A 26045-nucleotide genomic window follows, 5' to 3' on the forward strand; every position below is an offset into this window, starting at 1 on the left:
ATTCTTCCATATTTCTTTTCTATTTGTTTATCCATAAAACCCAATAAAAAAAATTCTGGTTTTGACTGAATATTTATCTTTAGAATTTTTTGCATCATCCTACCTATCTGTGCCCAAAATAATTTTGCCTGTTTACACAACCACCACATATGATAAAATGATCCTTCTTGTTGTTTACATTTCCAACAAACATTAGAAACATTACTATACATTTTTGACAACTTTTCTGGAGTCATGTACCAACGATACATAATTTTATAGAAATTTTCTTTAAGATTATAGCATAGTGTAAATCTCAAGCCTTTTTTCCACATATTTTCCCATTGATCCATTTGTACATTATAACCAAAGTTTTTTGCCCACTTTACCATACACTCTTTTACTTGTTCTTCTTCCATATCCATTTTCAGCAAGAGTTTATACATTTTCGCAATTATATTTTCATCATTTGTACACAAACCTATTTCAAAATCAGATTTACTTATTTCAAACCCATACATTTTTTTATCCATTTTATATCTCTCTAACAATTGTAAATAGGCAAACCATTGAGAACTATATCCTTCCTTTGTCAGTTGTTCTCTCTCTTTCATTATATATTCTCCATGTACATTTTCTAAAAGTTCTTGATAAGTTAACCATTTCTCTTTTCCAGCCATTTCTCTTCTATAAAATGCTTCTTGACTTGAGACACATAATGGTATTTTGGAATAAAACCTTGGTTTATATCTGTTCCATATTTTCAACAAAGGACGTCTTATAAAATGATTGTTAAAGTCCACATTAACTTTTACTTTGTCATACCATAGATATCCATGCCATCCCCACTTCAAGTTATGGCCCTCCAAATCCAATAGTCTTTTACTCCTCAATAAAATCCATTCCTTTATCCAGACTAAACAACAGGCAGCAAAATAAAGTCTCAGATTTGGTAGTCCCAATCCTACATGGGGCCCCCTTCTTCTGTGAGTCTACCTCCTCATGGCCATTATCATCAGTGGCTGCTTCTCCTCTCCCTGCCCTGTCATTGCGGCCACTTGCTTGCAAAGAGCCAAGCAACAGGCAGGGAGTGACACCTCCTTCGCACTATCTTGTCTGGGGTGGGCAAACAAGAAAATAGGTTGCAATGGTGGTGGTGGCTCTTGTCAGTAGGACCCCTACTGGGGAGTGGGCCCTCAGCAGATGCCCGACCATGCCAACTCTGGACGCTGGCCCAGCCCCATTGTGTCCTCTATAGGGCAAACATTGTGCATAATCAGTTGTAGGGAATGCAAGGAGGTGCAGTCAGGCCCTGACATACAATTTAGCAGTATATGTTAAAAGCTAAATAAATAAATATGAGCTATATTCTCAGATGCAGTCATGGAAGGTGTGTATAGTACTTAACTTGTCAACAGTAAGGTCCTGGGACTCAGGCTTGTATGGGAGCCCTGCTCCTAAATTCTGTGACGACAGTTGTGTTGGTCAGTGACGCAGGCTGTGAGACTCACAGACAAGGTTTTTAGCAGAGAGAGAGAAACCTGAAGCAGAAGGGTTAAGCTGTGAGAACAGAGTGCCAGACTATCAAGGTCAGTGGCTGGCTGGGAGTGTGATAAGGTGGGAAACTTGCAGGAACTCAGTGTGGGGGAAGAAATGTCAATGGAGAGAGCTGTGTCTAATGTCTTTGCCTAGTAAAGACTCTTACAAGAAACTTGCCTGGCCTGTCTTATTCCTGTTCTATACGGCGCTTGAATTCAAACCACGTATGATCTATACACGCACTCGCCAACAGGGGTTATGGGCCCAGCTTATCAGACGTGGTAGTGGGTTCGAGAGCCGGTGAAGTGGTGTTGTTGCAGAGAGAAACAAAGCGCAAGTAAGAGCCAAGTAAGAGTGGGCAACATGGCTGTAAATATGTCTTCCGAGATGCCGATGGAGAGGCTGAATGCTGTAAGCTACTCCAGCTGGAAGTGGAGAATGAGAGCAGTTCTGATTAAAGAGGATTTGAATGATGTCGTAGAAAACCCCCCTCCGGCAGCTCCTTCAGCAGCGTGGTTGAAGAAAGACGAGAAAGCGAAGGCTTTTATTACTCTGGGGCTATCAGATTCACAACTGTTGCTGGTGAGTAATGAGCCGACAGCTAATCAGATGTGGGAAAAGTTAAAAGCCACTCATGTACAACAAACTGCGGGGAGCAGGCTGTGTTTAGCACGGAAGCTTTATCAGATGCGTTTTACAGATGATGTGACTATGGAAGAGCATTTGGCTGAATTTCGTAGATTAAATGCTGAGCTGCAAGATAGAGGCGTGCATCATAATGACCTACAGATGGTTTATCTCCTGTTATCTTCATTGGATCAAAAATGGGACGTGCTGGTATCTAGTCTTGAAACCCAACCTGATGGGAATCTGAATTTGGACTTTGTGGAACAGAAACTTCAACAAGAGTGGAATAGGAGACAAGAGAATAAGAAAACAGAATTAAAAGAGACTGTGTCTGTACAACACCAAAATCAAAGAAGCAAGCAAGAGACTAAAATATGTTATTTTTGTGGATCACGTGGGCATATACAGAGACATTGTTTAAAGAAGAGGAATAACAGAGACTTTGAAAGTCAGAGAGCAAGCGTGAACTTTGTTACTAAGGACAATAAACTCATTAACTCTAAATGGCTTCTTGACAGTGGAGCGTCTAATTGCCTAATCACAGACTCTAGTTTATTTTACACTTCAAAGCCGACGCAGGAGAAGCTTTATCTGGCTGACGGATCGACTCAGAACGCGACTGCGAGAGGCACGCTCTGGCTGGGTAATATGGGAACTATTTTAACAGATGTATTATTGATTTCTGGTTTAAAATATAACATTCTATCAGTAAGAAAATTGGCTCAAATAGGTTGCAAAGTTACATTTGAAGGGGATAGATGTTTTGTGAGCAAAGATGGTGAAATATGCATGCAAGGGAAATTACAGAATCAAATGTTTATGGTTGAGTGCAAGCTTGATAAACACATGTGTGCTTGGATAGCAGTTAATAAAGATAAACATGATAATTGTTTCCATGAATGGCACAGAAAACTGGCACACGCACATTTCCAAAAGATACAAAACACCCCAAAGCATAGTCAAGATTTGAAGTTAACACACTGTGAGCATGTGGATAAGTGTGAGGTATGCTATAAAACAAAAATGACAGTAACTCCAGTAAATAAGAGCTGCGAAAGCACGACTACTGAACCCTATCAACTCATACATGTGGATTTGGCTGGACCTTTTCAGTGCTCAAAAGGTGGAGCAAGGTTTTATTTAGTGATTGTGGATGATTTCTCCAGATTTACACATGTGTTCTTATTGAAAAAGAAAAGTGATGCAGAAGAGAAATTAAAGGCATTCATACAGAGAACAGAAACACAACATGGGGTTGTTATCAAAAATATCAGATCAGATAGAGGTGGTGAATTTACCAGTAATTCATTTAAAACATATTTGGAAAAGAAGGGAATAATACAGGGTCTCACTGCTCCCTTCAGCCCATCCTCCAACGGAACGGCAGAGAGGAGGAACCGGTCATTGCAGGATTCATTGAGAGCAATGCTAGCAGATGCTGATATGAATAACACTTATTGGGGTGAATGTATTCTGTACACTGTTTATATTCAGAACCGCCTTATGCACAGAACAATAGGCATGTCTCCCTATGAGAAACTGACTGGAAGAAAACCCAGGGTGAAAGACATAGAACGTTTTGGGGCAAAATGCTGGGTACATGTTGCAAAATTAGGCTCAAGAGCTCAGGCAGGACGCATTTTGGGATTTCAGAATTCATATTATAGAGTTTGGTTACCTGAGAAACAACAAGTAGTGTTAAGCAGAAGCATAAAGGTGATAGATAAACCTTGGAGAGACAATCAAACAGTGATCCTAGAAAGTACAAACAAGCAGGAAGCTGCAGATGTTCCTTTTGGACAACAAATTCCATTAAAAACTGCATTAACAGATTTAATACACGGTGGCAAATGTACTGTTAAAAGGCTGAGAAGTGAAGACATGACAACACACGATACAGAAATGCCAAGTACCAGTGGTGCAGGTCCGAGTAAAATAGAGAGTGAGGAAGAAATGGAAATAGATAATGTCAGGAAATCAGAGAGAAAAACGAAAGGTCAACCACCTCAGAGATTTGCATTTAATGTTACACAACAGAATAATGAAACAGATGAATTTCCAGTAGAATGGGAAAAAGAAGGACCAATAGATAAAGAAACAATGGATCTAATGTGGAAGTTTTGTGTTGAGGAATGAAATAAATGTATCATCAAATAAAAGTGAACAAACATGAATCTGTGAAACTTGTGTAAATAAAGAATTAAAAGAAACTGAACTGAACTGAAAATGAAAAATTAATGTTGTAGAAAATGTAATAATTGTAACATGAAGTTTTGTAGTCTGTAAGTCTCAGGTGGGGGCTGTTGGTCAGTGACGCAGGCTGTGAGACTCACAGACAAGGTTTTTAGCAGAGAGAGAGAAACCTGAAGCAGAAGGGTTAAGCTGTGAGAACAGAGTGCCAGACTATCAAGGTCAGTGGCTGGCTGGGAGTGTGATAAAGTGGGAAACTTGCAGGAACTCAGTGTGGGGGAAGAAATGTCAATGGAGAGAGCTGTGTCTAATGTCTTTGCCTAGTAAAGACTCTTACAAGAAACTTGCCTGGCCTGTCTTATTCCTGTTCTATACGGCGCTTGAATTCAAACCACGTATGATCTATACACGCACTCGCCAACAAGTTGCTCAGTGGAGCAGAAAAAGCACTCTACACATTCTCAGTTCTCTTTATAACAGAGAATATAATGACCTCAATTATCTGAGTGCTGTTGTTTATGTAGACAGAAGAGCTTTACCCATGTATAAGAGGGAGGTACCAGTGAATTTGGGGAACCCCAAGGTTTACAGAAGCACAAAAAAAATTTAGGGGACTTTTTGCCCTAGGGAAAGTGATGGGAAAATGCACTGGAACGTGGGACAACACTTGCTTTGACGTAACATCATATAACCACTAAGAGTTGACTGTAATTAAGTGGCAAATAAATCGCCTGGAAGCACTCAAAGAGGCTGTCCAAGGCAGGGAGAGGGTGGTGATAAATGGGCATGGTTAAAGAGGAGGAGGAGGAGGAGGAGGGACTATAAGACCATTAGCACTTGCAGAACATTTTGTTCTACTCACACTGGGCACAGGGTCCACTGGAGCAAAACAGGTGATTACAAGCTATTATTTCAATTGTTCATTCCCATTTTGCTGCTGGGAAGGCAGTGGTAACGTTAGCTCCTGGGCACCACCTTGTGCTTGGAACATTATTGTTGCTGTGCCAAGTATTATCGAGTGGCTGGTCCGGTTGTAATCATATTTCTATTGTTGTGTAACAGTCGTGGTTTCTCAGCAGGGTGCATACAAAAGATACAGGCTTATCCCACTATTGTTCCTTGTGCAGCTTATCCAGGACTAAATAAATTTACTCCCACGGGGTTATCTCAGGGCTGGGCCGGGATATTAGGTAAACAAACCACATAGGTGTGTGCCTGTATGTATGCAGGCACATATATCTACATATAGATATAGACAGATGTGCATCTATATAGGTATAGACAGATAAACATACATGCTGGCCATGCTTGCATTCTCTCTAATGCAGTCATCTGGAGCTATCAAACTCTGTATTGCTTTTGTTCTGGCTTGTAGGGGGTGGGGCAGGAGCTGCCATACAGAAAAACTGGATGAGCTCCACGCACACTGTCAAGCACAATAAGGAAGGACTCCTTAGATGTGTAAATTGCTTCTATGCAGGGCAAGGCAAAGCTGCCTATCTTCTCATAATCATTGCATGACAACTGTGAGCTGAAACAGTGATGCTGAGCTTCATCTCTAAACAGATGCTTTTAAAGACTTTGCTGGAAAGCACTCTGTCAGCAAAACAAGGTGAATTTAACACAAGGGGCAGCTGAGGCGGGGAGGGAAATTGGCCAGGCACGTGCCTAATAGCAGGCTTGAGAACTCTGCCGCAGAGCTTTATAAGGGCGTGAGGCCCAGGCAGAGGAATTATTGGAAGGGGGGGTGGTCTGGCAAGGAACGAGGGGCAACTGAGGGCAAGGATAAAGAAATGCTTTCCAGAAGTAAGGCAGGATTAGGCAGTTGCGTTTTCAATCTAGGTAGAGAAGACGTGGGGCTCTCCTATCACTTGGGAGATGTTCCGTGCGGAGAGAGGTTGTGGGAGACAACTTTGGCAGGGAAAACTGGCCCTTATCAAAAATGTGCAGAGCGTACCAGAGCAAGCTTCCCTTGAAAAAGGAAAATAAAACATTTGAGTCTCTTCAAAGGTAGCACCCTTAAAACAAAGATAAATGCTCTAAGTCTCAAGCCCAAATGGCAGCTAATGAGGAGATGCGTGGGCACTGTCAACAACCTGCATCTCACTGGTAACGTCTAATAGGAAGACAAAATAAGAAACATCATTGCATTAGTGCTTCCCTGCCTCCCCACTGTTATAAGCGGCAGCCAGCTAAGTCAGGAAAGGGCAGAAAAATCATACACACTCATGTCAATTACTTTTTCTTCTTCTTCTGGAGAACTCATGTTGGTGGCACTCATGTCTGTGTCTCCTCATAAGATATTGTTTGGGCCTCACTCTTATTAAGACCAGGAAGGATGCAAGGCCAATGGGGTTCCTACTGGTCTCTGCTAAAGAAAGTAATTCTATAGAAAATTGAGGGAAAGTCTCATTGACACCATGGTAGCACCATTTCAAAACCCACTTCTTAGGCCTGCCTGAAGTTTGGGCATCCTTACAAAGCACCAGGTGAAGTTGGAGAGTAACCCACGTGGTGCAAGTCACCACAATGGTCTTAATTTAAATTAATGGAAGCAGTTTCACCTCCTACCCCACCCCATCTCACAGCAGTCCCTGCAAAAAAAAGCAAAATGAGGCTGGTACATTGTTTGAACATAGAATGTGCCTTGCAGTCTTTTCCCACCACTAAATCTGCCTTCTGTATAATCCCTCCCAAGTGCTCTAATCAACATCAGAGATTCTGTTCCAAGTCCCCCCCCCCGGAAGTATGCTAGCTGGGTAAGAAGAGCAGGGCCTTTCTGGATGTGACACCTTCCTTATGGAATGCTCTTCACAAGGAAGCACGCTTTGCCTCAACCCAGGGTTCAGTGGAACACAGGAAGCTGCCTCAGACTGAGCCAGACCATTGATCCATTGAGCTCAGCACTATGAATACTGACTGGCAGCAGTTCTCTGGGATTTCAGGCAGGAGTCTTTCCTATCCCTACCTGGAGATGCCGAGGTTTGAACTGGGGACCTTCAGCATGCAAACTATATGCTCTACCACTGAGCCACAAACCCCTCCCATTTAATAGGAGCATAGGAAGCTGCCTTATACTAAGTTGGACCATTGGCTCATCAAGCCCGCTATTGTCTACTTTGACTGGCAGCAGTTCTCTGGAAGACTTCTTTGCCATCATTTGTTTAGCTCGAGATGCCGGGGATTGAACCTGGTGCCTTCTGCTTGCAAAGCAGCTGCTCTGCCACTGAGCTGTGATTCCTTCCCCACTTTGATGCCAGGCTGAGATTTGACTTTGTGGGAAGATGGACGGGGCTTGCATTGCTTCTGCTGTTTTGGAATGCTTGTTTTATAGGCAGCTCCCTGCTACTGATTTTATTTTGTTTTGGGTGCTATATTTTGATATTCTGTATTTGGGGTTTTGCTATCGCTTTTTTGTTATTAATACTGGCTGTGTTTTGTTGTTTTGATTATTAAATGTTAATCACTTTTAATTACTTTTTAAGGAAAACTGCGGGTATAAAAATTAAAACAGAACAACACAGTTCTGCATTTTCTTGCCCATCAGACCTTACAGTCTGTACATCAAGGATGGAGAAACTGAGGCCCTCCGGACATTGATGGCCTTCAACTCCCATCAGCGCCAGCCAGAGAGAGGGATTCAGCAACACCTGAAGGGCCACAGGGCCCTCTGCCCTGCTGTACAGGACCTCATACTTCTTGCAGGATGAGCCCCAGACCGTACAGAAGGTCCCACCAAGCCTTCTGCCCACAGTCTGATCCTAAAGAGCTACACCTCTCATTGCACCACTCACGCTTGGTGCTTCTTGGCTCCATCCCAGGCTCAAGAGGCACAAATGCCACAAAACCGCCCTCAGTGCACTCTAAAGATGGACGCTGGCTCAGTCAAGGCACCCAAGAAACTGGGAGGGACCTGGTTCCTCAAAAAGAAACTGCTCACACCTCCAATATTACTGCTAGTGCCTCTGTAGGAAGGCCCACTTCCCACTGAGAAGTTTGGCCTATGCTGATTCTTTATGATGTGCTTCTGCATGACTGTTTGGCCAAGCCCCAGGAAATAAACTGAAGAGAGCAGTCCAATATCTAATGGATCAGATGAGACTTAAGATTCATAGCCTAACTTGTCTCAAATCCTCCATATCTCATCCATCATCACATGAAACCAGTGAGGTGGGTTACATTTACTCTAATGGAAGCACAAAGAGAGTGACTTGCTCAAAGATACCTAATTAACAGAGCTGAGTAAGTCTTCTTGATCCTGCAGAAAATCGCACTGGCTGTCTTGTCTAGGTGCACTTAACTGACTTTGCACCACAGGGCATTCTCATTCCCTTCTTCTGGATGTTTCTGCTAAACCCATCGCTATAAACACATTCCATGAATGTTTTTACACTGGCTCCCTGTCAAGCTCCATATCAGCTTCATCTTTCTAGTCCTTACTTTTAAATCTCCCCACCTCTCTGCTCCTGATTTTGGGCAAATCTACACAGTCGAGAAAAAAGAGCATGGTGAAACCATTCTGGGACTGCACAACTGCAGGACAAGAACATAAAAGAACTTAACTATGGTCTGAAGGGACATCACCCTGCTGAAGCAACGCAGATCTCGGTCTAATCAATGCCTGCATCAATGGTCACCTGGGAACAACATGCATGCCACCTTGGGATTTCATGTAGGAAATGTAGTAAAACATTCCATTCACACCTGTTGTCTTATGGAACTGTGGCTTTTTAGCTGCATTCAGATATGGGGTTTATTATGTTATACTGATTATAATGGTAGTGCTTCTGTCCCAATTTCTAACATTTTTTTCACACTACAGCGTCTGTTGCATTATGCAATTGTGGCCTTTTGACCAGTATACCAACATGTCATGATAAATTTCATTCACATCAGTGGGCGTGGTGTGACACAACAATGAACGTCGTTACTCCCTTTCCACACATGTGCACTTCTGTTCCCCCATGATTCCCCCAGGAAAAGGCAGGAAAGAACTGTACACCGGTAGAGTGTCCCACATCTTGTCACTTTACTTCCACAATTTTCTGGCTTAATGGGGTTATAAATGGATTTTTTCTGGAAGCAATTAACACAGAAATTAGCACTAAACATCCACTAGATTTCAAGAAGTGGCTTTTATGTCATGTAAAAGATCAAATAAAATGTAGAAATCATCAGGTACGGAAATGTCATGAAAATGGAACAAACTACTATCCAAATGCAACTTGGGAAGCCCAGAATTGTAGCCACCCCCTGTGGTGTGCCCTTTGTCTTCCTGGCAACTAATACTCTGAGAAATACTGCGTCTGAAACTGGAGGTTCCATTTAGCTACCTACCATGGTTTATCCGCAGTAGTCCTGTCCTCCATAAATTTGTCTCATCACCTTTCAAAGCCATCTAAGCTAGTGGCCATTCCCAAATCTTGTGACAGTGAATTTCACACAGCTTTTTCAGTGGTGGCACCCCACTGATGGAACTCTCTCTCCTGTGAGATACACCTGGTGCCAACTCTGATGAGCTTTCAGCAGTAGCCGAAGATAGATAGATAGATAGATAGATAGATAGATAGATAGATAGATAGATAGATAGATAGATAGATAGATAGATAGATAGATAGATGAGAGAGAGGGAGAGAGAGAGAGAGAGATGACAGTTTTGAAAGCAACAAAGAGAACTTCACTCAAGCTTGCTCTGGATCCCTATAAGGATTCCGTTAATCACCTAAAATATATATATATGTAATTGTGATTAACCAAACAGAGGTTTTTATTATATTAACAAAACGTTTCAGCTTCCGCCTTCATCAGCTGCTAACATACACAATTACAATTACGTTTATATATATATAAACGTTTTGTTAATACAATAAAAACCTCTGTTTTGTTAATCACTATTACGTTCATATGTATATATATGACAGTTTTGAAAGCAACAAACAGAACTTCACTCAAGCTTTATTACAGCGATAGAGATGCCAGCAGATCCAGCAGCATTGACCAAAAGGGAGAACTTTTGGATTTACTCTCTGGACACATTGGCACCACATGGCCAGAACCTGGAGGACAGTACCAGCATCACTTAGCTTCTGCAAATGAAGCCCCTCTGAGCATTCCATCCTCAAAGCTCTATAACTGCCACCTTGGTAACAGCATTTGTATGTTGGCAGCTGATGAAGGCGGAAGCTGAAACGTTTTGTTAATACAATAAAAACCTCTGTTTGGTTAATCACAATTACGTTCATATATATATTTTAGGTGATTAACGGAATCCTTATAGGGATCCAGAGCAAGCTTGAGTGAAGTTCTCTTTGTTGCTTTCAAAACTGTCTTATCTGTATACCGAAGCAACTCGCATCCAACGAGGATCCAGTCTTCTTCGTTCGAGTTCTCCATCATGCACAACAACCACCCAAGGTACGCAATGTTTTTACAAGAGAAGATTACAAAATGCCAACTTACTATAGAGCATCTTAAAGTATATAAGTCCTTAAACATTATCCCACGAGGCCTTGAGATCTATAAACCAATTTCTATTCCAGAAAGTATCCCTTTATGTCTAAATTGGCACACAGAGAAACATCAGCTGAGCATATTCCTTATTTCTACGATTATTAAGCAGAATCTTCTGAAAACCAAGATCTTGAAACATGCACTACAGCAGGAATTAATGTTTCAAAGAAACATTAACACCATGCGACTATGAACGCCTCCTGTATCTGCTCCATAAAACAGAACAGACAATTTTTATCAATGTCCATGCCACCAAAAAGAAAAAACTCAAAAGGGATATTCTAAGATATCATCTTCCTCTTATTCCATCCAATTTAATACCACAGTGTTCTATATATAAAGAAATGTTTTCATGTACTACAAGAGCAAAAGCTAACCACAAGAAAAAGACAAACAGGAGATTCAAAAGAGTTACTCCAAAAACTTCCACATGTACAACGAGATTACCTGACATAACTTACAGAAATGACTCCACAACAATAGATCTCACTGCAGGCAAAATGTCACCTAATGAAATTAGGTTTCTATCCAAAGGCCTCAACTTCTGCCCGACACCTAGAGAGCACAATATAGCACAGATGAAATGTGACATCAAAGCATTTGAAAGGAGATGTAGATTGGCTGAATTTTTTTATGATGGCTCTAAGAACAACATAGACCTCTACAATAGAGATCCTCTGCTACAGTTTCTGCCACCTAAAACTTGGACACCGAACATTAACAGGAATCCAGTCCTAGAAACCTTTCTCTTATCAATAAACATCAGTCATCAACAATCACACACCAACTCCTACTCACGACAACCTTTCAAAAGAAGAAAGAATAGCCCTGAGGAACCTTCAGATGAGAAGGGATGTTGTCATCAAGCCTGCAGATAAGGGCGGTGCTGTTGTGGTACTTAACACTACAGACTATATAGCAGAAGGTCAAAGACAACTAAAGGATGAAACAACATATATATTTCTTGACAAAGACATCACCACAGATCTCAATACTTGTATCATTACATCTATACAAAACCTTACAAGTAGGAAACTTCTTAAAGAGGAAACTGCTGATCTCCTTGTTAACCCAAATCCCATCCCTGGAAGGTTTTACATGCTGCCTAAAATCCACAAAGCCAACAATCCTGGTCGCCCAATTGTCTCAGGTAACAACACAGCTACTGAAAGGATTTCTCTGTACATTGACTTACATTTACAAAACATGGTGCAAAACCTCCCATCATATATCAAAGACACCAAGGACTTCTTGCTTAAAATTGAGTCTTTAAACAAGCAGTATCAATTCCACAACAATACTATACTAGCTACTTTAGATGTCACATCTCTTTACACCAATATACCACATAATGATGGGATTCAGGCTTTAAATGAGTTCCTTAACACCAGAGATATGAACAATCCTCCAACAGAGGTTCTCACAACTTTAGCTACGCTAGTCCTGACTTGTAACAACTTTACATTCAATGGAAAACACTACCTGCAACTGCAAGGCACAGCTATGGGGACTCGCATGGCTCCATCATATGCAAATCTCTTTATGGGTAAACTGGAACAGGAGATCCTCAAAAAGGCCATCAACAAACCACTTATATGGTGGCGATACATTGACGACATCTTTATGGTCTGGACGAATGGTAAAGAGAGTTTGGAACAATTTAAAAATTACATCAACTCTATCCATCCCTCTATTAAGTTTACATTTAATAGTACAAATGACAATCTGCACATCCCTTTTCTGGATGTCCTTCTTACCACTGAAAACAACAAAATAGCCACTGATCTTTACAGCAAACCCACTGATGCCCACACCTATTTAAACTGGAAATCCTGCCATCCTAGGCACATAAAGAAGAACATTGTGTATAGCTTAGCTCTGAGAATCAAACTTATTTGCAACACTGAAGATAAATACCAGAGAAGGATCAGTGAACTTAAAGAACACCTTCTTCGAAGAGGATATTCTCCACATATTATGAATTGCAACATCCACCGAGCCTCCATTCTGTCCAGAGAAAACCTCCTCCATCATACTGAGGTGTTAAAGAGCAGAGAGCAACGGATTCCATTTGTGGTAGATTTCCATCCAGCATCTCCTATCACCGAGCAATCAAGGAGAGCTACCCATTGCTGGCAAACTCTGAACATCTTACCAGAGCCATCAGCAGGCCTCCTGTTATAGCATTTCGCCAACCTCCTAATTTGCGCAGACTGTTGGTGAGAGCTGTGCTTAAGCCACCTATCGCCAATCCTGGGTCTCATCCTTGTCACTCCAAATGCTGTATCACCTGTGTGTACCTCAGGGAGACAGCCATTTTTACAAGCACTAGGACAGGCAGGACATATTACATCAAATAGAACATCACCTGCAGGTCCTGCAATATAGTTTACATCATCGACTGCAAAAGACAAGGATGTCATATCCAATATGTAGGAAAGACCACAACTGACCTACGCACGCGCTTCAGGAACCACAAGTCGGCAATTTTGACAAAAAAAGTGGAGCAACCAGTTGCAAAGCATCTTAACATCGAGGGTCACAGCCTGTTGGACTTTTCCATTACAGCGATAGAGATGCCAGCAGATCCAGCAGCATTGACTGACAGGGAGAACTTTTGGATATATTCTCTGGACACATTGGCACCACATGGCCTGAACCTGGAGGACAGCACCACCACTACTTAGCTTCTTTTTTTTTTTTTTTTTTTTTTTTCAATAATTTTTATTCAAATTTTCATAAAACATACAAGACAAAATCATAAAACATTCAAAGACAAAAAACAAAATCAAAAATAGTTAAACAAAAAGAAAAAAAGAAAAAAAAAAAACAAAAATAAAAAATAAAGAGTAAAATATTGACTTCCCATTTGTCAAAGATCAAATCAGTTATAAGTCTATAATATATAGCAATCCTGTCTCTTAAGTCATATTATAAAATCACTTTCCTCCAGTAGTTATCTTACTTAATCATCAAATCTCATAAACATTACTTTATTCTTTCCACAAAAAGTCAAAGAGAGATTTCAATTCTTTAAGAAATATATCTATCAATTTTTTTTTTCCAGATAAGCATATCGATTAATCCATCTCATTACTAATTATGATAATCTTATTGTCATAACCATAGTCAAAATAAACATTTCAATTAATCCATCACATCAGAATCTGTTAGGTTCAGTAATTTCAGTAGCCATTGTTCTATTATCTCTATTAGTTCCATTTTCCATCTTCCATCTTCAGTAGTCTTGTTAAGTCCAGTAATTTCAATATCCAATCTTCCATTATCAGTATTCCATAATAATCTTGCTGTCAAAGCCATAGTCATATAGTAAGAGTCTGATGGGAATTACCTCTATCCCAAATATTTTCTTGCCATCCATTCTGAATAGGTTGCTGAAATACTGCTGTAAAATCATATCTCTGTTCTTTTTTTCAAAATACACTGGGTCATCTCTTAAAAGTTTTTCCATTGTCACATGGCTGCAGTTAATTCCATAGATTTTCTCTATATTGGGCTCCATCACATCATTCCAGTCCAGAAGATAATCCATGCCATTGATAACTTTATCTCTAGAATCTTCATTAATTTCTTCAGAGATAACATTGAGTTCCAAACAATAGATTTTATTTCTAAAGTCCATAGACTCCAAATCTTGTTCCTGTTCCACGTTTGTTCCAATCTCCGGGATCTCCTCTCTCACAGGGACCCCTATTCCAGTCTCCAGGGTCTCCTCTCTCACAGGGACCCCTGTTCCAATCTCCGGGGTCTCCTCTCTCACAGGGACCCCTTCCAGGGTCACCTCTCTCACAGGGACCCTTATATCTTTAATCTCCTGCTTCATTTTACTCAATTCAATTTTCGTTATCTCAATCTCATCCATTATTTTCTGAAACATAGTTATTTCCAGATTCTCAGCCACTTTCTTAATTGCCATTTTAAAAGAAAAATATAGGAAAACCACTTCTTATTTCAGCAACAATTGGGTTAATACTCCAAACTTGGTGACATCACAGTATAAACAGAGCAGACAGCCTTATCTCTCCAATAGTTAAGTAAACAAAATGCAGTTCCCAGGATCGAAACAATTAATGGCAATCGTCAAGAAACAGATTCGTCAAAATAAAATAGACCAAAAAGAGAGTAGTCTCAAAACAGTATAATATTTTTCAAAATAAAAATCTGGAATAGAAATCCCTCTTCTGTGTGTATCTTTAGAATGCAAATCCAGGACAGCTTTTTGCAACAAAAACAGAGATAAGCTATTAATTAGTGCATAGCAGAGAGAAGTTACGGCTCCCCAGTGAGATGTCAAAAACCGATCAATCTGGCAAATCTCTTTTAAACAGCAACAATTTAAGTCAAGTAAAAGAAAAATATAGAAAGAAGGGTGCTTGCCTGTTAATGCGTTCTCTCTTAGAAGATAAGATGAACGTTCGCTTTAACAGATAGAGCTTGCTGTTGAAAATCCGTCCCACCTTCGTCGGCTGGACCTCGTCCCATAAATTAATGAGATCTGGTCGTCCCAACAAAAATAGGCTTTGAGGTTAATCTCTTCGTTTCTCCCTACCCGGGAGAAGTTTAATCAGTCAAAAAAAAAGAAAAAACTGACTGATATATCTGAATAAGCTTCTTTTGAGGCAGGAGCCCGTCTCAAAAGCAGGCACAGGCTAAGTCACCCTTCCCGGAAGCCAAATCACCACTACTTAGCTTCTGCAAATGAAGCCCCTCTGAGCATTCCATCCTCAAAGCTCTATAACTGCCACCTTGGTAACAGCATTTGTATGTTGGCAGTTGATAAAGGCGGAAGCTGAAACGTTTTGTTAATATAATAAAAACCTGTTTGGTTAATCATAATTACGTTTATATATCTATACATCTATATATCTATATATAAGACAGTTTTGAAAGCAACAAACAGAACTTCACTCAAGCTTGCTCTGGATCCCTATAAGGATTCCGTTAATCACCTAATATATTATATATATAAAAGTAATTGTATATATAATTTATTTATTTGATTTATATCCCGCTCTTCCTCCCAGTAGGAGCCCATATACTGTATGTGTTTCCCCATGTTCTGCTAGGTATTAATGCTGGAGCCTGTTTCGTCTTACCTGTTTTATAAGTTGTTGATATTGTGAATATATGTTTTGTGTTTTCATTTAAGGTGTTGTATTTTCACAATTTGTTATGTACTCTGCACTGGGATTATTTGCAGTAATGAAGAGTGAGGTTCATATATTCTTAAACAAAATAATTATTTTTTTAAATTAATGTTTTAGATTAAATTTTTAACAAAAAACAAATGAACAAACTGACAAGCCTGGTTACCTCTGAGGCTCGTAGATAGAGAGCCCACTAAGCTAAGCACCAGACTCTGAGCTATCTGCAGCCCATCCTGCCATTGCTTTTCTGGGGACTGGATATTAGAGGGAGACCTCCGAGGAGGGAGGATTAAAGAGCATCAAAGTGATGTGAACTCGGCATTTTCCTGGCCAGGGGTGGGGTGTGTGGCAGGTCTCTTGCCTGGAAGTTGATCGACTGAAGATCTCTTGCTGGGGGGGGGCATAACACCCCATGCTGTTTTCTGCTTTCCATGCTGCACTGACAGCAACAGTGCAGTTTAAGGCCTCATGCATCAAAATAGCCTAGAGATGTCTCAACGTAGCTGACTCAGAAGGCTTTAGAGGGGAGGGTGGTCCTGCGTTGAATATGGGCAGCCTGATGGAATAAGGGAGTTAAAGCGAGCCATACAACAACAAACCCTCCCTCCTTGCTTCTATCTATGCTCCGTGAGCACGGCTGGCTTCATACCAGTGGGCTGATCCCGGCTACCAAAGGGAAAAATAAAACTCAACTCCAAGTAACCTCTCTGGCGAAAGCAGTTTTTACACAGCCAGCTGGGCGGTTGTCCAACAGGATCCACAGAAGAAAGCGGAGAGAAGGAGGGAATGAGGAGGAGGAGAGCAAAGTGTTCCTGGTCAGGCCAAGAGCTCACAGGAGACTCAGGGGAGAGTGAGGTGGGGGGGGAGAAAGGGCGCAGGGGTAGCCCTGCTGTGGGGCAAGGGGGACTCTCTGGAAGAGGCAGCCCTCCCACAAGACAAGAGGAGACAACTGCCTCAGGGAAGAGATTTTGAGTGTAGGGATGAGTAAATCTGACAGTGTCCATTTCTCTCAGTTGGAATTTTTTGAGCCTTAAGTTCATTTGTCTGCATTTCCACATCACCTTGCAAAAGTTTTTTCTTAAAGGCCTCATGAAAATTCATCAGCATTTTAATGTGAATTTCTCCTAAGGTACACATTTTGCATTCAATTCTGCCTAATATACACATTCTTACAAAACAATTTCCCCTAATCGAATGCATTTTTGTTTGTTATTTCCTTTAATATATGCATTTTTATGCACACTTTACCCCAGTATATGCATTTCGGTACACTTTACTGGGCCAGAGAAATGCATTGCAATATTCAGAGAAATGAGAATTTCAAAGGATGGCTGTGTTTTGGTGTGCAAATTATTTTGGAAAGTATGGATTAGGTAGGTGCTCCATTAAAGGCAAACAGAATCAAATTTCTCCCCGAACAGTATTTCAGTGCCTTTATGGGAGTCAGAATGAGAGACAGAAGAGGTCTGACTTCTGTGGCACAATCCAGTGGTTAGTTCTCCTGCACAAACCCTGTTGAAATGACTGGAGGAAGCTGCCCTTGAGCATATCCCATTCATTTCAGTGTGGTTTGTGCAGTAGAATTTCCTGCTGAACTGTACCCCATGCTCACTTGTGTGTTGGGAAAATGGGGTCTTGGGCTTTCCACCTCTACAATGTTTCAAGGCCAGTCCTGGAAGGAGGCAAATGGTTTAGCAGAGCTATAATTGTCTCCTGTCACATTCATTTGGCATTTTTAAAAATGCTAATAGGAAGCCTCTTCTCTTCCCCAGCTCCTTCCCACCGCATTTCTATAAATACTGGCTCCTGGAGAGGGCTTGTCAATGGGGGATTGAGCACAGAAGATTCTGCAACCTCGGGAGTAAAAATAAGTTTGTTTTTTTAAAGTGTGTGTGTATGAAGCAAGAACTAGAATGATAATCATAACTGCAAGATTTCAAATGGAAATAACATGCACACTCCGCAGCTTCTGGCATCATGCAGCATGGAAGGAGTTTTTATCAGCAACTGGTTAACCCTCAAAAGCTTTGTTCTTGCCTCTGAAATGATGCCTTTCTGCTTTTGCAGAGCAGAAAATTGCATCTGTGTATAGGAACTTTGGACAACCATTTCAGAATTTGGAGGGAGTAAAAAGATTTCAAGGGTAGGGGTAATATTCTCAGCTTCAGTTTAAATGCCTAGTCTCGGATCTATTCAAGGCTAAACTGCAGAAAAAGAGAATATTTTAAGAGCATGTGTTAGTGTTATTATCAACTAAGGTCAAACTGTTTCCCCTCTCCCCCCTTTTTTAGCAAATGGATTTGTGCTCTTGGCATGCGTTCCATTGGTGGCTGTTGCCCGTGGCTGGTAGGGTGGAAGGCAGACTGACCAACAGTAGTGAAGCCAGAGCCAATGGCAGGCAGAGCCACCTTCTCATTGGTTGTAAAACAGAAGCCAGGCAGGTGGTGGCTGGTTGAGGGCAGAGTGAGGTTGGTGGGGCAGTGTTCCACCCGCCCTAGTAGACAGGCCTTCATTGATGCACTCCTACTATACAAGCCTATTTATATGTTTCTAAGGCATAGTAGGCTGGTATAGCACAGTAGGGAGGCCAGCCTGGCTAAGAGTCCAGAGTCTGTGAGTTCAAATCCCCGCTCGTGTCTCCTGGGTGTCAAGGGCCAGCTAAAGATCACCCCCACAGGGAGTGGCTCAGGGGTTACGTGCCCTGCCACCTGTGCAGCCGTGGGCAAGCTGCAGAGTCCCAAGGAGCCCAGTTGCCCCCCAGCTGGCAGTTGCGGACAAGGAAGGGGCTGGATTGTGCAGCGGTGGCAAGCTGAGCAGGCCCTAGCCAGCTGGGGAAGACTAGCCTCAGAGGGAGGCAATGGTAAATCCCTTCTGAATAACACTTACCATGAACACCCTATACACAGGGTCGCCATAAGTCGGGATCGACTTGAAGGCAGTCCTTTTCCATTTCAAGGATAGGCATTCAGGGTAAAACAAAATGAGTCATGGGGAACAGTCTCCAAACATTTTTTAAATAACTGAAATGTATTTATAGGGGGCTGCAAATGTCACTGGAGCAACAAGAGGACGGAAAAATCACAGGGGAGTGCTTGCTTAAAACCTTCCCTCTAGCTATTTTTCTGTTCAGAATTTTTCTCCTCCCTGCTGCTTTCCCATTTATGTGAGAAAAGACATGGGTCCCCCCATATCTTTTTCCCTATAGGAAGAAAAGTAACTGGAGGAGGCTGGTTTTGAGGGGGTAAATGGCACAAGTGGAAAGAGTTAAGTGCTCCATTACCATTGCTCGAATTAAATTCACAGCACCCTGTGGCTGCATTTCAGGGTCATGGTAGATGTGGAGCTAAATGCCTCACTTGGAAGGAAATTAGGGATTTAAAAATGAGATAATTAGTGTGAGCCCCACCCCAGTTTCCAACAATCCAGCTGTGATCCTGACATAAATTAATCCCATGCTGCTATTAGCCTCAGAAAAAACAACAACACAGCGGTGCAGGGAGATGTTCTTCAGGATCACAGCTGAGGTTAAACCTTCCCAACCTGTGCACTGTGATCCCTATGAAAATCACTCCCCTCGCTCATATTTATATTATTTTTTAAATCCCTACGTGTTTCCAAGTGATGCATTTATGTCCCAGGCTATGGTCTGAAGGTACATGAGGCCAGCACCCTGCTGAAGCTAAGCAGGGTCAGGTCTGGTCAGTGCCTGGATGGGAGACCTCCTGGGAACCATATGTAAGCCGCCTTGGGTTTCTATCAAGAAAAGAAAGGTGGGGTATAAATGTAATAAATAAATAAATAATACATTTAGCACCATGTCTAGTGTGGTCCTCAATGAAAAGTTACACATGCACATACGCACACGCAATGCCCATACCTCATCCCGTTTGATGCTTAGAGTATAGATTAGAGTCAATGACCTGGCCAGAAATATAAGTGATCCCAAGGAATAATTTCACTGGTTGTCTAACTGGTTGTCTTAGTCTGCCAAGGCACACAGAAGATTCAGGGCCCCTCTAGACTGGTGCTTTTTGTAGATGTATTCTGCAACATGTCATTGATGCAATTATAGTGCATTTCTGGTGGTAGGCCATACACACATTATTCTGCTTATTAGTTATCCTGCAGCGCTCCCCCAATGTTACCTCACTATTGCTGTCTGGAGGGGCACTCTTGTGCTCTAGTGCAACAAAAAGAGGGACAAAGCATAACCTGGAACATTTGTGGTGTGAAAAAATACAGGATCTCTTCCAGAAACTACAGGTCATGCACTGACTGGAAACGAAGCAGCGTATCTGCCCTGAAACAATTGCAGGCGCAAACAACGTTGAAAGTGGGATTGCATATAACAGTTGAGATACCATCTTGAGCACAAATAATCACAAATGCACAATAAAAATTATCTCTGGAGGGGACCTTAGGTGGTGACCTGGGCCTAGGAATAGAACCCAGGAGTCCTGGCCCTTCAGCACAGCTTTGCTGAGGAAACAGCGGAAATTGTTGAGAGCCAGGAGGTGTCAAGTCATTTTTCAGACTATTATCTCATTACATAAGGAAGTCACTTCACTCCTCTATGCCTGTGAAAAGGAGATAAAATACTTAATGCCTGTTCAAAGCTATCAGGATTATAAAAAAGATAAGTACAGTTATTTTCCCACTTTAACCTCTGGAGCTGCCCTAACTTTTCAAAAGAGAGAAGTGACATTGAGGGCCTGCGTGGACATTACTCATCACACCTCTCAGTCTTATCCCCACAGTGCGTCCAAAAGCAGCTCTACTGTGAGGCAAGGTACATGAGGCAATGAATTTGGGGGGGGCATTTAAGGGTGATAGTGTTGGGGGGAGGGGGCAAACAGATCCGATCCTCGAGAGCACAATCAACTGGGGGGGGGGGGTTAATACCAGCAGCACCAAAATGAAGAGAAGCGGGCCCTGTTCTGGAAGAACTGTAGATAAACCCTCATGTCACCTTTTGACTACAGAACTGAGGCTGCAAACAGGTGTTGGAAACTTCTGTGGTTTCAGAACACAGTTTTCCGGGGCTCCCTGGCAGAGCTTTTAATGGGGCGTGCAGCAGCGGGAGAAAAGGAAGATCTGAAGGCTGAGTTTTGCTTCAGGGGATAGCGCAGTTAATTCACTGGGGTGGAATCAAACACATCCCCAGCTCCTCACTGGTTTGGCTACTTCTCCTAAACTGACCCACAGAGCAACTGCTAACACTGGTGTAAGGGAGGGTTGTTGCAGAAATGCAGCATTCTGTTCCAAACTCCATCCTACAATGAAGGGTTTTGTATATTTGGATATGAATGAGAAATCCTTTCCTTTATAGAAACAGAAGTAGACAGTCCATTGCAGAAGTCCCAGAATGCCCAAAGGCAGGCATTGCGCTTAACAACATTTTCCTACAAGCAAATGAGTAAGGTGCAGCAGCTGTGTTTTGCTGGAGCAGGGTTTTGGAGCAATGGGATGGCGGGGATAGCCAGGTACCTTAGTAAAAGGCCAGGTTGCCCATGGTCAGGTAGATATGCAGCCATGAATACGTCAGGCACTGCTTCATTTTATTTATTTACTTTCTTACACTTATAGCCCGCCTTTCTATCATCATAGTAGCCCAAGGCGGCATACATGGGGTTTCCAGGCACTCTCCCATCCAGGAACTGACCAGACCCAGACCTGCTTAGCTTCAGCAGGTGATGGCCTCAGGTGCCTTCAGACTATGACTCTGTTCTGTATACAAGAGGGTGGTTTCACCTACAGCTCCAGTTTAGGTCTGGCAAAAGAGGAAGCAGACGTGGCAATGAAACAGGAAGCAGAGATAATTTGACTCTGGAGAGATTTTTGGCCCCAGGGTAAGTAAGGAATAATAATAATAATAATAATAATAATAATAATAATAATAATAATATACATCCCAACACACACAAATCTTCAGTCACTGGACAGCCCTGATTTAAGTGAAATGACATGTGCAAATAAGCAATAGTCAGAGCAAGGTGGTAAATTCTAAGACTGCAGTCCTGTACACTTGGGAGGAACTCCTCTGAACCCAATATTACTTGCACAGTAAATATACATACAATCAGGCTGCAAATCAGTGCCTCCTCTTCTAAGCCCACACCCCAAAGCCTTGTTCAAGCTAACTCTAATGCCACTGGAGTTCTCTCCTCACAATGAGCTGCCCTTGATCTCCTGAGGCCCTTGTGAGCATTCCTGTCAGCTTCGGCGGGAGCAAGCAGGATGAGGGGGGAGCAGCCTGTGCAAGAGAGAAAGGCACGGGGGGTTCATTCTCACCCTTGTCACCACCACTCTGCTTCCGCTTCCCTTTGCCGGGACTTGAACTCTTGGCCCCAAGCATAGATGGCCTGAACGCCTTTCCTCTCCCAAGCAATGTGCAAAGGAAAAGACAACCTTTGGACATTTCCGCTCCACCTCCCAAAGAAGGAAACGGGGGCCCTGTAGAGTGGCATGTTTCAGAAAGGAGACGAGGTCCTTGTGTGGTTACAGATGATATGGCCCACGCCCTTCCAGCAACTGTTCTCCATCAGATTTGCAGCATAAGCAAGCTCCCACATAGAGAAGGCATGTATGGAAGAGAGGAGATGAGCGACGCTTCAAATATCCAATGGATCCATATAATGCAGCCCTTCCTATGAACCATAAGCTCATTTAGCCACCCAAAAGTTGCAACTATAGCTCAGGTCCTCGCTGAAGCTGCTAATTGTCCTTTCAGAGCCTAGCAACAACACCTTTAGGAATGCACATGGCTCCTGGTAGCCTCCATCCCCTTTCACTTCAATCTGTCTAACAAATTGGTAGAACTAGGCGCCTGCCAGCAAATGTTTTGACTAGGAAATACCTAAGCACACAACCACCTGACCCACTATCAAGGGACTATGGTAGAATCTCTTCCCAACCTGCAAGTGTTTATTATATCAGTCAGTATTCCTCCTGCCTGCGCCAGTCATGCTTTGGTGATGGTGGCCTTGATGTCTAGACAGTGGAACAGTTGGTGGGCTGCGGTCCCCTACACCAGGCGCCTCCAGCTGGGCTGCTTACCATGATGACCATTTATGGAAAGGTCTTAATCATGCAATTGCCCTTCCTTGAGAAAGTAAAATAGTGTGAGATGGAGCTGTTGTGGAGGTGACTCTGCCTCACACATTCATGTAGGCTGCCTCCTCCCACGCCAATGTATAAACCAAGGCTTACTCTCTCACCTCCTAGGGCCCATCCAGACCACTGGTTTTATTGCAGGTGTGTGCAGCAACATGTCACTGATGCATTAATAGTGCCAGGGCCAGGAATGACTTGGGCCTTTGGGCACCAACTTGCCCCGGGCCTGCACTGCTGTAGCTCAACACCCCTCCGATGCAGGTGATGCGGGGCTAATAAGCCCATCCGTGTGCCCCACCTACCTCTCATGTCATGTGAATGATGTGCACGCATAGCGCACATGCCTGTCATCAACCAAGATCTTATCCCTTATATACCCAGTCGATCACTCCACTCTGCAGGTAAGGGCCTCCTGCAGATATCATCTTATCAGAAGATCCGTTCTGCACAACATAGGAAACGGACCTTTAGTGTGGCGGCACCTACCCTGCGGAATCCCCTCCCCTTAAATAACCTGCTTCCCACCCTCCCATCAGACTGTTATCTTTTCTGCACCAATTGAAGACCTTCCTCTTTCAACCAGCCTTTTAAGTTGAGACCTTATCCCAGTCTGTGTCTGTGTTGGAATTGCTTTTTTAATATGTTTTTAAACCTTTTTTATATAAAAAACAATGTTTTTAACCTTTTTGAAAAGATGTCTTGAAAGCTTTTTTAAAGGAATGTTTTTAAAGATGTTTTGTTTAATTTTAAAGTATTTTAAAGTCTGTTTTTATGATGTTTTAAAGGGTTTTTAGTGCTTTTGTTTGCCGCCCTGGGCTCCTGCTGAGAGGAAGGGTGGGATATAAATCAAATAATAAACAAACAAACAAATAAACAATGGTGGTGGGGGCATCAGCCCCTTAGGGAACCTCCAACCGCTATCTTGGGTGATGGCAGGCATGCGTGCACAGTGCACATGGCATTCACACTGATGGGAGAGGTAGGTGGGGCGGGCAGGCGTACTGAAGCCCGCTCTGTCTGTATTGGGGGCAGTGCCTGAGAGTTTCCTTTCAGAGATCTGTGGCAGGGTCGGGTTGCAGGACGCAATGCTGCCATGGATCACGGAACAGGAGCTCCACCCTCCCACCCTAAGGAGGGCCCCTTCAGGGCCCCCCTGGGCTACAGTTTCCCTTGGCCAGGGCCCAACCTGGCCACCGTATGCCACCGGGCCTAAACAGTGCATTTCAAAGTGATTTATACTGGACCCATCCACCCATCATCCCACTTTATTAGCTGTTCTGCAATTCTTCCCCAAAGTTCCCGTGTTACTGCATCCACACTTTAACTCCATCCATTCCATTGTCTGTGTTCTCACCATCCCCAATTCTCCCCTTCCCCCCACAAGTACAAGTTAGCTGAACTATGACGCCATGCCACCTTACTTCAATTTTTACACGTTTTTAATGTTCATGCTGTGATTGCTGTGCTAAACGATTGCTTGTTGGTATTAAAAGACAAACCAATCCACAGGAATGCCAGCATCCGGCATCAACAGAAAGTATGTGGGAGTAGTTACATCACAAAGCAACAGATATATTTCAGCACATTGCCAAGGCACTACTGCACAATAGCACAGGGGCTCCCCAACTGAGGTCTGTGGACCACCAGTGGTTCCCAGTCTTCATTCAGGCAGTCTGTGACCCGTGTCTGCATTATATATTCATAGTGATTTCTAATTGTATTTTTTGCTTCTTTTGTTTCTTATATTGCATTACACTGTATTCTGTGGAATACAAATGGTAATACAAGAAAACACAATATAAGAAATAAATGAAGCAATAAAAATAACATTTTAAAAAATCATACAGCACCTAGAACAGCGCATAGCAATTGCTCAACAGGCAGAAAAATCATCAAATGGCCCGCCAAGACAATCAGCAATTTTCAAGTGGTCCGTGGGGGAAAAGGTTTGGGAACCCTGCTATAGTGCATTAAAAGCGGAAGTACAAGAAGAACAGGAACATTTGCAGTATAAAAAGGCGTGGGATTTCAGCAGGAAACTATGGCACACACACTGATTGCAGCCAAAGCAATATAACCGCTCCAAAGTTTTTTCAGGTCCAAATGGCGCTGAAAGTGCTATTGTGTACAACTGCCCCGATAGCATCCTGAGCACAAATCATGATGAAGGCACAATAATGACGACATTTGGAAGGGCCCTCAGATGTTCATGGCACGGCTTTGTCGCTCCAAGTACAATACAATCTAAGATACCATTCAGATGCTCTGGTGTGGATATGCTGCTACATTATTTTCACAGCATCACTGCTAGGACATCACAACACAGTATGGCAACGGCATGTTCATTTCATGGCAATTTGATTGAAAAGTTCGTACAGGAGCTGGAGAAGGGCAGCAGGCTGGAGAGTGAGAGACTGTGGCAGCAGTCTCCGAATAGTGGGCAGCCTCTGGACTGAATCCCACAAACTCCATGCTCGTAACCCTTTTTAAAACTAGAGGCTTGCTGCTGCCAAATCCCTATGTGAACTTTGTCCCTCCTCACTTTGTAACTTTTTCTTTTGGCCATGCGCGCCTTCCGCTCCTGCCTGTCCTCTTTCCCTTCTGCTCTCAGACTCCTTCTTCTGACACTCCTCTCATTCCTCTGGGCCACTCCGTCTTCCACGCTTTCCTTTCCTAGCCTTCCCTGCTTCCTTTGGCTTGCTGACTTCTCAGCCCCTGTCCCTCCTCCCCAGGCAGAGAATCCTCCGCTGATTCCAGCCCTCCTCCCTGACACTAGACATTTGGTCACTAGTAATGCTAATCAATGCCAGAGGTGACATCATTAGTACCACAACTACCAGCAGCTCCCTGAGTGCGTTACAATAAAGATGATTAAGAACAGAAAATGCAGTGGCCGCTTTGGAGCCGGTGGTATGAGTT

At 42.7% G+C, this 26045-nt stretch overlaps 1 protein-coding gene across 5 annotated transcripts in view; it reads right to left on the reverse strand.

Moving 5' to 3' along the window:
- Positions 1–26045, reverse strand: part of FAM178B (family with sequence similarity 178 member B) — a 255029-nt gene that overhangs the window by 101169 nt on the left and 127815 nt on the right. The gene's annotated exons all lie outside the window — the stretch shown is intronic.

This window comes from Rhineura floridana, chromosome 12, assembly GCF_030035675.1.
Source record: "Rhineura floridana isolate rRhiFlo1 chromosome 12, rRhiFlo1.hap2, whole genome shotgun sequence".
Taxonomy (NCBI): Eukaryota; Metazoa; Chordata; class Lepidosauria; order Squamata; family Rhineuridae; genus Rhineura; species Rhineura floridana.